General features: G+C 41.8%; 1 protein-coding gene across 4 annotated transcripts in view; it reads left to right on the plus strand.

Moving 5' to 3' along the window:
* The window catches only part of LOC148225586 (uncharacterized), a 123,982-nt gene that overhangs the window by 8,077 nt on the left and 100,142 nt on the right, over positions 1-15,763 (plus strand). For 2 of the 4 annotated variants that reach the window (XR_015808577.1, XR_015808583.1), the window contains exon 2: positions 11,480-14,280. The gene's annotated coding sequence lies outside the window, so the exon portion shown is untranslated. Of the gene's footprint in view, positions 1-11,479 lie in introns of those variants that run through there. The other 2 variants (XR_015808578.1, XR_015808584.1) reach the window with 2 other exon arrangements.

Below are 15,763 nucleotides of genomic sequence, written 5' to 3' on the forward strand. Positions count from 1 at the left end.
ATCTGCTCTCAGTAAATGTCTGTGAAAGTCAGAGAAACCTTTCAGTATTGCAGCACATAAAAACACACAGTAAACACCAAAAGCCAGATTTGCAGAAATATTCAGCAAATCTGGAGCTCCCACAAACTCACATCAAAACCTCTCTGTGCTATGAAATATTTCTTCGCTTTTGTACTCTTAGATAAATGCAAGTTTTGCTATAAGGACAGTGTAAAGCCTGAGAGGAATAATAAACACATATCAAACATTTTTAAAAAGGCAATGATGAGATAATCAAAATAGAAAAAAAAAACATAACACAGGTAGAGGTGGAATCGTCATCCTTGAAAGTGTTCAAGAAACAAGTGAACATGGCATTTTGTGATGTGGCTTAGCGGCCAGAGTCAAAGGTTGGACTTGATGATCTCAGAGCTCTTTGCCAACCTTAATGATTCTATGATTCTATTTCTGTCATATAGGAAGATTAAAATAATATAAAAACTATTGGCCATAAACACTTTATTGCACAAGGAATAAATTACATTAGCACCTAAAATGAGGCTAAAGGTAAATAACGACATGGCAAGGAGAGACAGCTGTGTGTACTTTCCGTGTGTTTCACAGATTGAACGTGTAGCACGTTCAATCTCTCCAATATCAATGACTCTTCTTTGCAGTTCAGATGTCACCTACAGAACATCACAAAAGTAAAATAAACTTAATTTACCTTTGGCCATCTGGACCTCACAGTGCTTTGAGTATTCCCAAACACAGCCTTGAAAATATGTGCATTAAGTGATTGTGAAGTTATTAACATAATGTAATTTTATTTCATTTCACTCGTCCCCCAGGACAGTCAGGAATAAACCAGAAGGTGAAATTAGAAATAGAAAATAAATGTTGTTGGTTAGGTTGAAGTGTCTATTAGGCTTCTGTTTGAGTTTCCAGCCCACAAGAAGAATGGCAAGCAAAGCCTGTTAAAGACACATTTTGACAAGAACGCATTTTTCAGTGGCTCCAACAAAATAAATATAGTAACGCAGAAGAACCTTTTAAAAGTCAAGCTTATGTGCTTGTCTGATCAGCACCAGCTAACAGTTTCATCTCTCCTGAATGTCACAGAAGCACACGAGCTGTGCCACCATGCAGTTCTCAAGAATTTTTTTTCCTCGAAGGACATCACATGCATACCAGGGGCTGTACATTCTGTATTAACTTAAAAACAAATAACACAAAATTGTAATTTCAGGTGAAATTCATCCCCAGGGAAAATTGGGAATAAAACACTGAAGCACACCTGGCAGATGTTACTCACACTGCTCAATTTAATATGGATAGGCATTTATTTTGAATGGTAGAAAAGCAATATAATAATCCACATAGGATAAAACAGTTTGTGTGGTTTTGCTTTCTTGATAGATATATAGCTTAAAATAACTTTTCAGCCCATTCCAGCTGTTGAGATAGGCTAGGAAGGGATAAATGCTATGAGCAGAATCCCTCCAAGGAGGGATAGTGAGTGCTTGTGCAGGGATAATTCTGAAGATCTGCTGTTAACCCACATCTTGGAGCTCAGTGAAGGACAGACCAGCTGAGATGCTGCTAAAGAAAAAAAAAAGTTTAGAAATCAATTCTCCAGATGTTGCCTAGAAAATACTTATGTCACTTTATTTCTGTGTGCAAAAGTTAGCAGAATTCTTCACTAAAGCAGCACTAATTCAGCTGTAATGCTGTTTTAGATCTGATATTAACAAATCAACATTTTAAAAAAGAAAATCTTGTCATCACAGGCTGCTTTGGAGTACACTTCCTTGTTGGCAGAAGAGTGAAGTTGTGTAAACTAAGGAATTGCTATAATGCTTAGATATGAGATCTGGACAAAAGATTTCAATGACTTGAAAATGGTCTTAGTGTAAACCAGACAGTTGCTGCATTCAGAGCATAACCTACATCTAAGAAACTGGGGGGGAAAAAAGGGATTTAGAATACCAGAGAATGATTAATCTAAGTTCAATGCAGTGTGATTTCTTAGAGGAAATCCAGAAGGGAAAAAAGCTATTTACCATCTAGAAATAAATAAAAAGTGGGACAAAATGCAAATCTGTGTTTATCAGACAGACAGTAAACAAGATTACCTTGTAAGTATATTGAGATAAGAAATTATTCTCAGGGAAAGCTTAATATAATATATTTTGTTTACCTGGCCTTCAGTTAAGCAGAAAAAAGATACCCAGGTAATTGTCTGTCTTCCTATGGGCAAAGGGCAGAAGCAGACTGGTAGTGCAGAGTCCATGAATGCTAAGCATGATCTATCCTGCACCTGGGTTGAGGCAATGCCAAGCACAAACACAGACTGGGAGATGAAGAGATGGAAAGCAGCCCTGAGGAGAAGGACTTGGGGTGCTCGTGGATGGGAAGCTGGACAATGACCCAGCAATGTTCTCTGGAAGCCCAGAAACCAAAGGTGTTCTGGGCTGCATCCAAAGCCCTGTGGGCAGCAGGTGAGGCAGGGGATTCTGCCCCTCTGCCCTGCTCTGGTGAATCCCACCTGGGGTACTGCATCCAGCTCTGGGGTCCCCAGAATGAAAAGGATGTGGACCTGCTGGAATTCCAAATAAGAGTTTGAAGAGGATCACAGGATTGGAGCACCTCTCCTATGAAGATAGGCTGAGAGGATTTGGATTATTCAGTCCACATAAGAAAAGTCAGTGAGCACTTACAGCACTTTTGGGGACGTAAAGAAGCTGCAAGAAAGTTGGAGAGGGACTTTTAAATCTAAAGTCACATAGTTACAAGAAAAAGGAGAATGGCTTTGAAACAAGACAGAGTAGATCTAGATTGTGCATCATAAATTACTTGTTTCCTGTGAGGGTGGTGAGGCACTGGAATAGGCTGTCCAGAGAAGTTGTGGATGCCACATCCCTGGAAATGTTCAAGTCCAGGTTGGATGGGGATCTGAGCAACCAAAACTAGTGAAAGCTGTCTCTGCTCTAGGCAGGGTTGGAATTAGATGATCTTTATTGTCCCTTCCAGCCCAAACCAAACTATGGTTCTATGAAGAACCTCTGGTGCTTTTAGTGAAAGTGGATTCAAAATAGCTTCCTAAGGACACATGGGAACATTTCCCAATCTCCTATGATCTCATTGGGTGTACTGTTTTATTCCTGATGCTGAGGTGCTCCCCTTCACCACTGCTGCAGTCCAACTGATCTACAAGGCTGTGCCTGCAGCCAGGCTACAGAAGCAGGCGCCTGGAGCAAGGCTCATGTCCAGTGTAGTTCAAAGTGCTGCAGAGCACATCTCCATGAGGCAGGCTGTGACGTCACCCAAGATAATAGGTAAGTCCACCACTTAGGAAGAGAAGGTATCCAAATAAAATGTGGGATATGGAATCATTAAGATTGGAAACTATCCCCAAGATTCATGTTGGAGGAGTTACCTGGACTGAGAGATTAACTGCTGGAAAGGAGTTAACACATTTGAGTAGCTGTCAAGATGTCCTTTAGGACAAGGTAACTGAGTGAACCTCACCCTTAGAAATTTATAATCTGCCTTGGGATAAGAGCTCTTTACTTGCTTCCAGTGTAGGAGGGGAAAGATTGTGATGTACATGATGACTTTAAGCTGCTGGCAGGATGAAGCCCTGAAATGAGTGAATGAGATTTGCTTAACCTTGTAAAAGGAAAGCTGAAGTGGGATCCTATTGCTGTCAACTGATAGGGAAGTAAATGTCAGGGAAGAGGGGATGTATAGCAGATGAAGGAGAAAAGAGTATCATGTGCAGGTGAATGTATTCAGGCTGTAAATTAAAATAATGTTGGTAACCATCATATCAAAAGTCAAAAATATGCAGGAAAGCCTCCAGGAAGAACAAATTCTCTGAAGTTTGCATATAGGGCTTGATGCATTCTTCACAAGTATCTTATATGGTTTCCTGTTTGGGAAAATAACCTGCCTTAATACATTAGACCTACACTTCCTTATATAAAGAATGGTAGCTTCATGTTTCCCCAAAACTATTTCTTGTTTTACAGCAAGGAAAATGTGCAAAGCAAGAAACATTGCGTGTAAAGACATGAGGACATAGCACAGTGCATGCATCACCTCCCAGCTGCCCCTGTGATGCTCTAACTCTGCTTCACAAAGGAGTCAGAGGAGCTGGCAGCAGTTCATGTGAGGCAATAGAACATGTTCTACTGAATTCTCTAGGATCTAAACTGAGCCAGCAATGCAGAGCTCAGGGCAAATATTTCTCGTTATCTCAGAAACCAAGTGGTTATGGACACCACCTGGAGGGGGCTGAGCAAACTCAACCCCTCAAACCTACCTTTGTCACTTGGAGCATGTACAAGACTGAAGAACCATTGATTCCAGAAGCAGCAGCTCAGGTGACTTGGTCTATTTGGCTTGCAAAATTGTTCCTGTCTGTGCAGATGAAATCTTTGTGCTCACTGCCATGACTGTGTAGAATGTAGTTATTTTTGAAAAGGATTACCTCTCTTTTAAAGACAAAAGAACCTACTGTATTTCTGTGTCTTTATTTATTTCCCCTTCAGAACAGAGGAAAAGACTGTTAAGTACAGAAAAGTATGCAAGTTTTAAAGCAAATTTAAGACAGGGACCAGCCAGACGTTCTGAAGTAATCTGATCTGGTCTGATTTATGGAGCAACACAGTCTTATTCAGGTTAATAGGTTTATTTGTTTAATCCACTTTAAGTGGAACTGGAGCACTAATGTTTCATAAAGACATTGGAAGCTCACAGAGATCAAGAAGCCACCTCTTCTATGGTTGAGCTTGTTTCACTAATTGAAAACGCCTCATTTTGTATTTTCTTTGCACGTATCTGGCTTCATCCTACACCTGTTAATTCCCGTTTCTGTCTGCTGTTAACAATGCCCATTGGAAACAAAACTGTCTTTACATTCAGGTCTCCTTGATATGTTAGCACTGGGATCTGCTTCTGATGAATGAAGTAGATGGAACTTTTTCAGTCTCTCACATGGATATATCTGGCCAGATGTGCACTTCTACCCAACAGATGGCTGTACAGCACTAGTCACCATCCCCTTGGAGTCAGCGCTGAGAAATGAGCCCTTTCACAGTGAAGCTCATCTCATCCCAAACGGAATCTTTAAACCAGACTGGATAAATGTCCCTCACAGCATTCCTATTTCTCTCTAGCAACAATCAAGGAACCCTGTGCTGGCTACCCCTCATATCACAGCCTTCATTCCAACAATTATAGACTTCTGTTTTTAGGCAAGATGAATCTGACTTTTGAACTAAGGAATTTTCCCAGGTTTGAATCATTTCCTTGGTATCCTCCTCTGCACATTACACTGATGAGGCTTTGCAGATCTCCAGCAGATGCATGGTGTTATTGCCTATGTATGAGAGGACTCACTCTCAAGTGCTGGGGTGCACACAGGGGCAGTTCAGTGAAAACCTGGTTAGGGAGATAGAGCTGAATTTCAATACTTATGAAGTCCACAGTCTGTGCTTGCTATTGATTGTACCTTTTTAATGAGTTGCATGTGGCTCAGATGAGAAAATGCCTCAATAATTATGGTACCCTGGAAAAAGAGTAGATTATGTATCTATTGATCTTGATATCTTTTTCTTCCATAACTGTTTCCCCTTTTTCTGATACTAAAAAGCATTGCTGCATCACAGGTTTCAGCTCCTTCCATCCAGCTTGGTTTCCAACATTAGCTATTCATCTGTATCTACTTGTACCACGCTCAGCCACTAGCCCTGCCAGATAGCTGCCAGGTGTTTTATTGCTAAATAAATTCTTACCTCTGTCAAGTTATAAAGAAGAGAACAATGAATCCATTCTTGATGGCTTTTTTTCCCTCTGTCACTTGAAGAAGACATGCTAAGAATTCCATACTTTCTACAACAAATGCCAAAAGTTGTGTATCTCAGCATAAGCGTGTTGAGTGTTGGGGTGTTGACCTTCAGTCCATCATGGCTTATTAGGTTTGAAGGAAAGAAGTGTAATAAAAATCCTTTCTCCTGTCCAGCATCTTATCCCTGTGTTAAGAATGGCAGGTTAGAATGTTTTCATGTGGTAAATATGATTGATATATTTATATATTGCCTACTTGGATGAGTGGCAGGTAGGACTGAAGGGGAATTTCCAGTCTTTCTGGCTGGGAGAAATAAGGAGGTTTCCCAAGAGAATCCTGCTGTTCCTTATGGAGATCTTCCACCACCAGCTGCAGGAGCAGCTCAGGTGAGTCTTATCCCCATCTGCCTCTCTCTCCTCTCTGTTTTGCCCATTCTCTCTCCATCCTTGTCTTCTTCCCCCATTGTGCTTACTGGCTCTGGTTGCAGATACTTTCAGGAAAATGAACAGCACTTTTGGACAAGTGTTGCCAGTTTTACTTAGCTCTCTCACAGATGTTTGGGCCATGCTAGAGAACCAAGTTTCATCTGACACTTGCTCTGTAATCTGAACACCAACCTCCTCTTTACCCATAAACTGCTCCAATGCAGATAATGAAAACAAATTCATTATGGCATTTATTCCTTTGTCTTCTCACTTGCTCTTAACATGTTCCTTTGGGACAGGAAGAATGAATTGCAGTGGAAAAGAAATTCCTCAAAAAAAAAAGACTTTTCTTGTTGAATTTTGCTGTACACAACTGCAGTCAGTGAGCTAACACACAGGTGAGATCACACCACTCCCTTTCAGCTACACATTGCTCTAAAAGTGATTCGTACCATTTAGTTTTAGTTGGTAGGAATCAACCTCAGTTGTCTTAACATAATGTTGGCTTGCATTGGTTTGAGAAGGTTCACACAATGTGCTGTGCTGGTTAAAATAATAATTTTCAAGATCTTTGGAAGCTGTAGTAAAAAAAATACAGCACATAAGCCATTTTGAGAGCTCCAGATAAACTGAGTATTTTTAGTGGTGGATCATTGCAGGGGTAGTAAAGTCTAGGCAAAAGTGAAAATCTTGTGGGATAAATGTGAAAGTGTTAAAAACATGAAACAATTCACTAAGAATTCAAATCATGTCTGGCATTTTGAAACTAATCTTTACTTAGCTAATGTAATCTTGCTTTTTAAAAAAATAAATGTAGTTTGTTCATTTCTTCACTTACTTTTCTGCTTTTTATATCAGAAATTTTTTATGATTGTCTGTTCACAGACAATCATACTAACAACCCTGTGACAATTGGAATAATGTTTCCTTGAGGATTAGGGGAATTTGTAGAAAGAATCATTGCTTCATGTGGGAACAATCAAGTACTCATTGCAGGCGTCTTTGTTGCTTAATTTCTTTGTGCCAGTACCTTGATTTGTTTCTTAAATTTAACAAAGAAGAGTATGAAGCAACAAAAAAAATTTAAATTACAATGTAACCATATGGAAATATCAAGTTAAAGAAGTCTAAGCACTTAAACCAACTGTTCAGGGTATTTTCCCCTTAATGTGCTTACATAAATCACATTAGTTTTTATGAGAGTTATTTTTCAAATTTATAGACTTTTTCAGATGGATCTTCATCTCCCAAGGTAGCATATGCAGAGGCTGAGTGTGCTTCTGCAAGTTAAAGTCTGTGGAATTCAAAGTTTAACTCTGAGACTGGATTTGTGGATGCTATTGCATAAGCAAGTTATTCATGGAATTTTGGAAATAGCTTTTACTTTTTAGTGTTCAGGTTTAGAAAGCTGAATTGTCATTTCTGAATACCCAACATTCAAATTACGGTTGTAACAAGCAATATTTATTTAGAACTGTTCTGCACTAAGACTCCATCCCTAACAAAATCTGAAGGGGAGAAAAATCACTGCCACTATTTGAGCAAGCACAGAGCACAGAAGTGTTGCTGTTTCACTGAAATCCCCCATTTCTGGAAATAGCTTGTTTGAGGGCGTTGTGGTTTAACCCTGATAGTCAGCTCATCCCCTCATGTGGGATAGGGGAGAGAAGGAGAAGGGTAAAAGTGAGAATATTCGTGGGTTGAGTTAAAAACAGTTTAACAGGTAAAGCAAAAACTGCATGCCCAAGCAAAGGAATTCACTCCCATGGGCAGGCAGGTGTTCAGCCATCCCTGGGAAAGCCAGGATCTATCTCCCTACCTGGGAAGACAACCACCATCACTCTGAATGTACCTTCTTCCTTCTACTCCCCCAGCTTGATACACTGTGACCCCAAATGGTCTGGAATATCCCTTGGGTCAGTTGGGGTCAGCTGTCCCTCCTGTGTCCCCTCCTAGCTGCTTGTTCACCCCCAGCTTCCTCCCTGGCGAGGTGGGATGAGGAGCAGAAATGCCCTCAACTCTGTGTAGGCTCTGCTCACTAGTAATGAAAACATTGGCTTTTAGCACGAATCCAAAATACAGCAGTACCATATGAGCTGCTATAAAGAAAATTAAGATTATCATAGGGAAAAAAAATATACATGGGAATATCTTATGATTAAGAAAAATAATATTTCTATATAATATTTCTAGCTTTGATTAATTATATTAACATTTATATACTTAAATGTTTATATAGCAATACTTAAATATAATGTAAATGCATATTAATTGTATTTTAATTTATATATATATACTATTTCTAATTTTGCTAGGAACATGTACTGAATGTGCCCTGAAGGTTCAGAAACCAGAATGTGATCCAAAACTTTACAAAATGTATTACAACATTGAATGCTATTTTGACAATGATTTGGAGATTTGGGGATGATCTAGTTCACCTGTTTTGAATTCTGCATTATTGTGGAATTCAACGAGTGCATTTGGGAGCCATGTGGGCTGGCTGGTAGCCTTTCAGGGAGCTCCCATGGAACAGGCAAGGTTCTGTGCTTGCAGATCACAGCATGTTAAAGGTCTAAGGAGAGGCTTCAGATGCTCAGAAGTCAAGAAGCAGAAACCAGACAAAGCACAGATGCTCACACATCTGCAGCCCAAACAGATTTTGCCTTGGAGCTCTTGAATTCACCTTTAACTAACCTTTTTGCATGACTCCTTATGCAGCTATAGGGTATTTTGGAGTTAGAATTTGCCTTACACTTCCCATGTACAACTCCAGGTTCACTGTATCCAATGAGACACGGAGTGAAAAGTGAATCTAAATATATTTGTAAGGTGAAAGTTCATCACAATAAAGCAAATGAATAAGCAGCACAAGCAAGGGAGGTGTGCTGCCAGCTAAACTTGCCTTTGGGACAGAAGGTGGGTCCTGATGCATATTTTAGTCCAGGCTTAAGCATCTTTGAATGCTGGTTTTAACACTCTGTCTCACCCCAGTGAGACTTGGAAACTCTTCAGGAAAAGGAGAACAAAGCTTCACCAGAAGGTCAAAGTAAACACCAAGGAGGTTTTGTCCCAGCTTTGATGCTGACAGGGACCCACACAAACACTCAGCTCCCTGCAGCTGTGAGAGGGGACCATTGGCTGCTGCTCGGGCTGGGCACCACCTCTGGAACATTGTCCAAGAGGATTGACTCCTTAGGACTGGCTTTGTTATGTGTGTGTGTGAAGTCTTTTCTCTCTGCTAAGAGACATCCGCTAACAGCTTAACCTCTGAAAAAGCTCAAGGCCTAATATCTGCCCTCTGAGGCAGAAACCATGCCAGGTTTTGGGTTAGAGGGTGTTAGTCCTAGCTAGGATGTGAGAGAAGTGGGATGAGCGGTTTTCCAGGCCAAATCCAAGCTCCTCCTCTAACATCTCTTTGAGGGAAGTGGAGTGTTATTCATCCCTTGATGTCTGTACCCAAGACTGAGGGTTAGGCTGACTCTGCCCTTCTAGAAGGACTCATGCTCAGCCAGGAGCCATGTGCTTGACCTGGGAAGCACTGGGGAAACCCTGCTGTACATTATGCAGGAGCTCAGCAGAGATGAGTACCAAGGCTCCTGCTGGCCTTAGAGCCACTATTTACCCTCTTTTGGCCTACATAATGCCTGCTAGCATCTAAGCCTTCCCTGACTGAGGGTTCCTTAGTTTCTCAAGCACCACACCCTTGAAAAGCCTTACAGCTGCCTGGATCTCCCTTTTAACTACTTTGATTGCTAGCTGTAGTCTAGTTCCTACACCTTAAGAAAAGAGCATTTCCATTTAATTTCAGACTGTCATGGTTATGAAGTGTTTTGAATAACTAAATCCTCTCTTTGTTTTCTTCTCTGATATGGGTGGGTTGAACTGGCCAGTGCACAGAAAAAGCCACAGCTACCCAATTCAGTGTGCTGGTGATGTGCACTGGTGATTGTGCACATTGCACGGAAACAATGTGGACACACAGAGATAAGGGGAGAGGCATTGCATGGTTGCACAGGATGTTTTTTGTTTTTTAGCTTTGGGGTCCAGTCTTCTGCTTCCTATTTATTTTGGAGACCAGTTTATTGTCTTTGTTTACCTAAAAAGTCAAACAGAGCTGTAACTCCCAAACTGCAGGGTTGAAAGTACATCGTGAATGGGGCAGTTACCTGGATTACATTTCAATGAGGCAAAACCCACTCCTGTGTGCTAGAGAAAAGAGCAAATTCCTTTCCCATTTTAATGGCAGGTGACATCTGTACTGCCAAATGATCTGCTCCATGAGCTTTTTAAAATAATCACCTCAGTGTAGCCCAGATCTCATTCCCCTCTCCTTTTCCTTTAGCTGCCATGGAGAAGGAAGGGGCTATGCTGTGCTGGAGGGGCAGAAGAATTACAGTGCACAGTAACAGCAGCCAGATTCTTTCAGCTTAAATGGCATTAAAATAAATTCTTTCCTTGCAAGAGAAACAAAACAAGGAAGGATAAGAGGAAAGTCTGTGTGAGGGAGCATGGCATGTTAACCAGCTGGGTCTGTGCTGTCCTCTGCAAAGGGAAGTTTCATAAGAGACAGTTCTCTTTGAAATGCATAGGTGTGACAGAGCTGAAAGCTCAGATGCATCAATGCCTGTCCCAGTGGGCTTGTTGTTGCATGATAGCTGTGCTGCTTCAGACTGGTTAAAACAATCTGCAAATTTATTCTAAAGTTGCCTTGATGTTGCTAGAGAACTTGATATGTTGAAACCTGTATTTTTGCAGTCTTTCCTCTTTCTCATGGTTCTCCCATCTCCAGGAAAGACCTTTGAAACTGATGCCTTAAGTTTTAGCTTTCATATTTTCCAGATTCTGTGCTGCATTAGTATATAACTCTGAACTGTGAAGTGTTAGCAAGTTCTCTTCACAGTGTAGTTAAACAAAACAATCCTTTTCCAGCCTGAGAACCAAGGACACCATTGCAGCTTCAGGCCTGAAAAGTGTAAACAACAGCGAATTGAGGAGAGCAATCTGGGAAGATGGGACTTCATAACCTGAAGCTGTCATAGGACAATTAACCCCAATATGGAAATGGACCAAAACTTATAAAAGTGTGAAAACTCTTGACCCATTGTCCATCTTGGATATAGCTTTGTCCAGGCTCTTGTACTGCCCAAGGTATATCCTTTATGGCCTTTTTAATAAATACCTGCTTTATTCCTTGAACACTGTTTAACTCCTCCTCTAGGTAACCTCTCAAGGCATCAAAACAGCTTGAGACACTCATTCTTCTTCTTCACAATACCCATGGATGAGCATTTTGTCAGCCTCGCAGGTCTCTATGAAGAGCTATCTCTGCAGCTCACCGCCCTCTCCTCTCTTTCCATCAGCTGTTGGAGACCACCTGAAGAGCTTCAGACTCAGTGGGAACTGAAAGAACATCCAAAGATATAACCCTCCATAGACAAAGAGCTCAAATACATCCATGGAACTCTGTTGTGGTTTTTACAGTTACTTAAAAAAAATGAGACCTTTAAGATCCCCAGCTTCTTAGGCAAATAAATTCCTTTTATCCCTGAGTTTTCCTTTCCCCCTACTTTTCGGGTTTTTTTTCCTTTTTCACCCCTAATTTTGCCAAAATTTCTGCATCTATAGACACTCTGCAAAATCTACCCATAATTATGTTTCGAGCCTGGTAGTCCATATTCTGACACTGATTAGTGCTCCCAGCAGCAGGTAAGTCATCTGCCAGGAAGACTGCAATGAACCCACTTCTCTTTCCTTCTCTGGGCACCACACAGCTGCAGACGGGTGCTTGGGTAATGACAGAGTACTTCTGCAAACAACCAGCCATGAAGTGACACATTCTATCAGCAGAAAACTCTGCAGATGTTCTTTAATCTCTCAACAGAGCAAACATTTCTGTGCCACCCTAGCAGGGAAACCATCTTTGTTATAGCACATCTGAGCAACTTTGCTGTTTTCCAGAATATGCTACAGCACAACTTTGTGTGCCATGGGGAGCTGCACCAGGCAGACAAACCTGCTGACTGAGACACCACTGGACACAGATTAATTCCTGAAGAAAAGATTGAACAAGATAAAATCATCATGGCAGTATAGAGGTATCTAAGGCTCCAGGGAACACGAACAAGCTGCAAGGTAAAGCCAGTCACCGTCAACACTTGAGCGGGTAATTCACAGCAAACCTCAGCTTTGATAAGTGCACCCTTTTCCCAGCTGCAGAGAAATTGTTAAAGCTCTTGGAAGTTCCCTACTTGCTTCTAGTAATTACAAATGGAGCCCTTTATGCAGAAGAGCAGTGAAAGAACTGTACATATGTGAAATGCCCTGAAGCCCTGGAAACAAAGGATGTCACAGCATTCAAGGTATTTCAGAGACTTTGAGGGCCTTGTCACTGCATGAATTCCACCTACTTTTGAAGTCTGGCCTTTTTCAGTAAAGAGAATAAGGCAGAACTATCTTTATCTCCTTTCTCTATAGGCAGGAGCTTCGTAAAAGGAAAGCATCATGCAGCGTACAGGAGCAACAAGGCTGGGAGACAAGAATTGTGCCATCGCTTTCTTCATAAAGATTAAAGGCCGTCTGTGCTTGTCCCCTCCATGCATGGAGCATGTAGGGACATTGAGACACCCAAACAGAGTCCCTTGCTACTGCAGAGCCAATGTCTCAGTGTAAGTGATATCCACATTCCCTGATCACCCAGCCATTCCTACACTCGGCTTCCAGTCTGGTTGTACTCCAGAGCCAGCAAACTTCAGGCACTGCAAGAACCAGCTCACACGTGGGTATGGATTTAGCCTAAGACAGGCAGGGAGCCCACATCACCATAGAAACTGCATGCTGTTGCATTAATTTCAGCAAATAAATGAAGCTTGTAAGTTAAGGGGTATTTATGCAGAGCAGTGCAGGAGCACACAAAGAAACTGCAACAGTCCTGAATGAGGCAGCCAGGCTTTCCTGGCTTATCCTGCTTTTCAGGAGGACTGATTGGTTGGAAGATTCCATTAATATGATTAGCCTTCTTTCTGTGTTTGATGTGGTGTTTTCAGACATGACTTGGGTCATGACACTGAGCCATGTGGGACCAACCAGAAGTATGAAAAAGCTTCCATAGTAATGTGAACATTTTCAAAAACTGAGGTTGCTATAGAAAAATTTATCAAGTTTGAGTATTCTCCTTCTGACTGGTGATGTTTGTTTAGGAGCTTTTACATATTGATATAGATGGGATGAATTGTTCTCTATGAGGAAAGCAAGAACTTACCTAAGGTGGGCTGGGATTCTCATTTTGTTGCCAAAAGCCCACCCACTATTCTTTAAAAATTGAAACAAAAAATACCAGTGGCAAACACAGGTACAAAATTCTGGTTCATCCAAGCTGACTTAAAGATAGCCTGGCTGGGAGGAGAGTGGTCAGGCACTCGGCTTGTTGGCCACTCTGCCTAAACTCATCTGTCTCTGTAGGGTGTTGACTTCCCCTTTAGTCATGTGTTTGCAGAAGTGTTATAAAAAAGGAGAATCTGACTAATCCAGGAACTCTGGAGTCAAAGGGAGAAAAGCATTTTTATTGGGTCTGTCTGAGAGTCATTTTCCCATGGCAGCCCTCCCAGTGCTCTGCTGGGTGTGGATATCTGTAAAGGTGTTGGTAACACAGCAGAACAAAGCTGGCACGGCATCAGCACTGTCCCCCCAAAATTCCCCCATTAAGGGGCTAGGAGTGGGAAAGATCCTGGGAAGGGACACAAGCAGGCCACTGACCCAAATTAACCAAAGGGATATTCCATACGGTACAACATCAGCTCTGATAGAAGAGCTAAGAAAAGGAGTGCAAACAGGGTGCTTTTGTTATTTAAAATATTTTCTGTCTGGAAAAAACATCACATGTGCTGAAATCTGGTTTCCTGGGAAGTGGCTGAACGTCAGTTGCTGGTGGGAAGTAGAGAATGCAATTTTTTTTTTCTCTTTACTTCCGTGAATGTAAATTTTTCTTTTGCTTTATTAAATTGCCTTATTTCAACCTATAAATTATTTTCCATTTTATTTTCCATCTGCTGAGAAGGGCAAGTGTTTGAGTGGCTTGATGGGCACCTGGTGTTCAGCCAAGGTCAAGCCACCACAACATTGAAAAGAATGAAGATGAGCAGAAGTACTGGCATCAATATTAAATATTCTGAAGATGGCAGAAGTTCCAGAGATGGGGCATCCACAACTTCTCTGGGTTCCAGTGCCTTACCACCCTCATAGGGAAGAACTTCTTCATAATGCCTAAAATTTAACTTACTCTCCTTTAGTTTAAAGGCATTGCTACTTGTCCTATCTCCGTCTACCCATGGAAAAAATCCCTGTTCAGTTCTCTTGTAGTCCTCCTTTAATTACTGTTAACCCTTGAGAGCCATCTCATATCCAGGCAGAACAGCCCCAACTATATCAGCCTTTATCCATAGCAGAGGGGCTCCCTCTCCCAGCCTCTGATCTTCACCCTCAGGACTCTCTCCATGAAGTTCACACCCTTCTTCTGTTTCCACACCCTTCTTCTGTTGGGTATCCCAGAGCTGGATGCAGCACTGCAGTGAGGTCTCACCAGAACAGAGTAGAAGGAAACAATCATCTCCCTCGACCTGCTGCCCACAGGGCTTGGGATGCAGACCAGGGCACAGTTGGTTTCCTGGGCTGCTGGAGCACATTGTCAGGTCATGTCAAGCTTTCCAGCAATCAACACACCCGAGCCCTTCTCCTCAGGGCTGCTCTCAACACGTGCTTCTCCCAGCCTGTTTGTGCTTGCCTTGACTCATGTGCAGGACCTTGCACTTGGCCTTGTTGGCCACCCTGTGTTGTCTTGTTTTTGTTTTTGAGGTTGTCCAGGAGCTTACACAAGTCTGTCCTTCAGACAGGTATTTCATATCTGAGCCTGTTTGCTGTCCTCTTGTCAATGCATTCCTCCAGAAGGGGGGCAGGATACACCTACCATACTCACAGCTGCCCAATAAGTTCCTCCACCCCTGATATTTGGGCAGTGACTTGAAACTCATCTGAATGAGGGCTCCAGGCTGCCAGAAGCCCTGCTGGCTGCAGAACTCCACTAGGATGATGTTCATACAAAATGGGAGATGGTGTGAGGACAACCTATGACATTCCTTTGAGTGTTGGCTGGGAGTTTTTTTCAGCTTAGTGGAAACTCGATCAGCATCTAAATAACTACAGGTTGGAGAATGCATTTTGGGGGGCTTTAGTTGCAGGGGCACGAAGGTAGTTTGGAACATCCCTGACCTGTGATTCACATGGACCAGATGAATTCTGCAGCCTGATTCATCATCAAGAGTAGTCTGATCGTGTCCTCTTTGCTTATATGCAATATAAGGAAGTGGATTTGTTTCCTTTTATTTAAAAAATATTATGTCCACCAGCCTGATTTCTTTTCCCTGCAAAGCTATCCATTTTCCAATAAACCCTCCAGCAGCACAGGCAATGATAATTCAGGTCACAGGTTTTGACAGAGAAACCACATCGT

This window comes from Sturnus vulgaris, chromosome 1 (assembly GCF_052056855.1).
Source record: "Sturnus vulgaris isolate bStuVul1 chromosome 1, bStuVul1.hap1, whole genome shotgun sequence".
Taxonomy (NCBI): Eukaryota; Metazoa; Chordata; class Aves; order Passeriformes; family Sturnidae; genus Sturnus; species Sturnus vulgaris.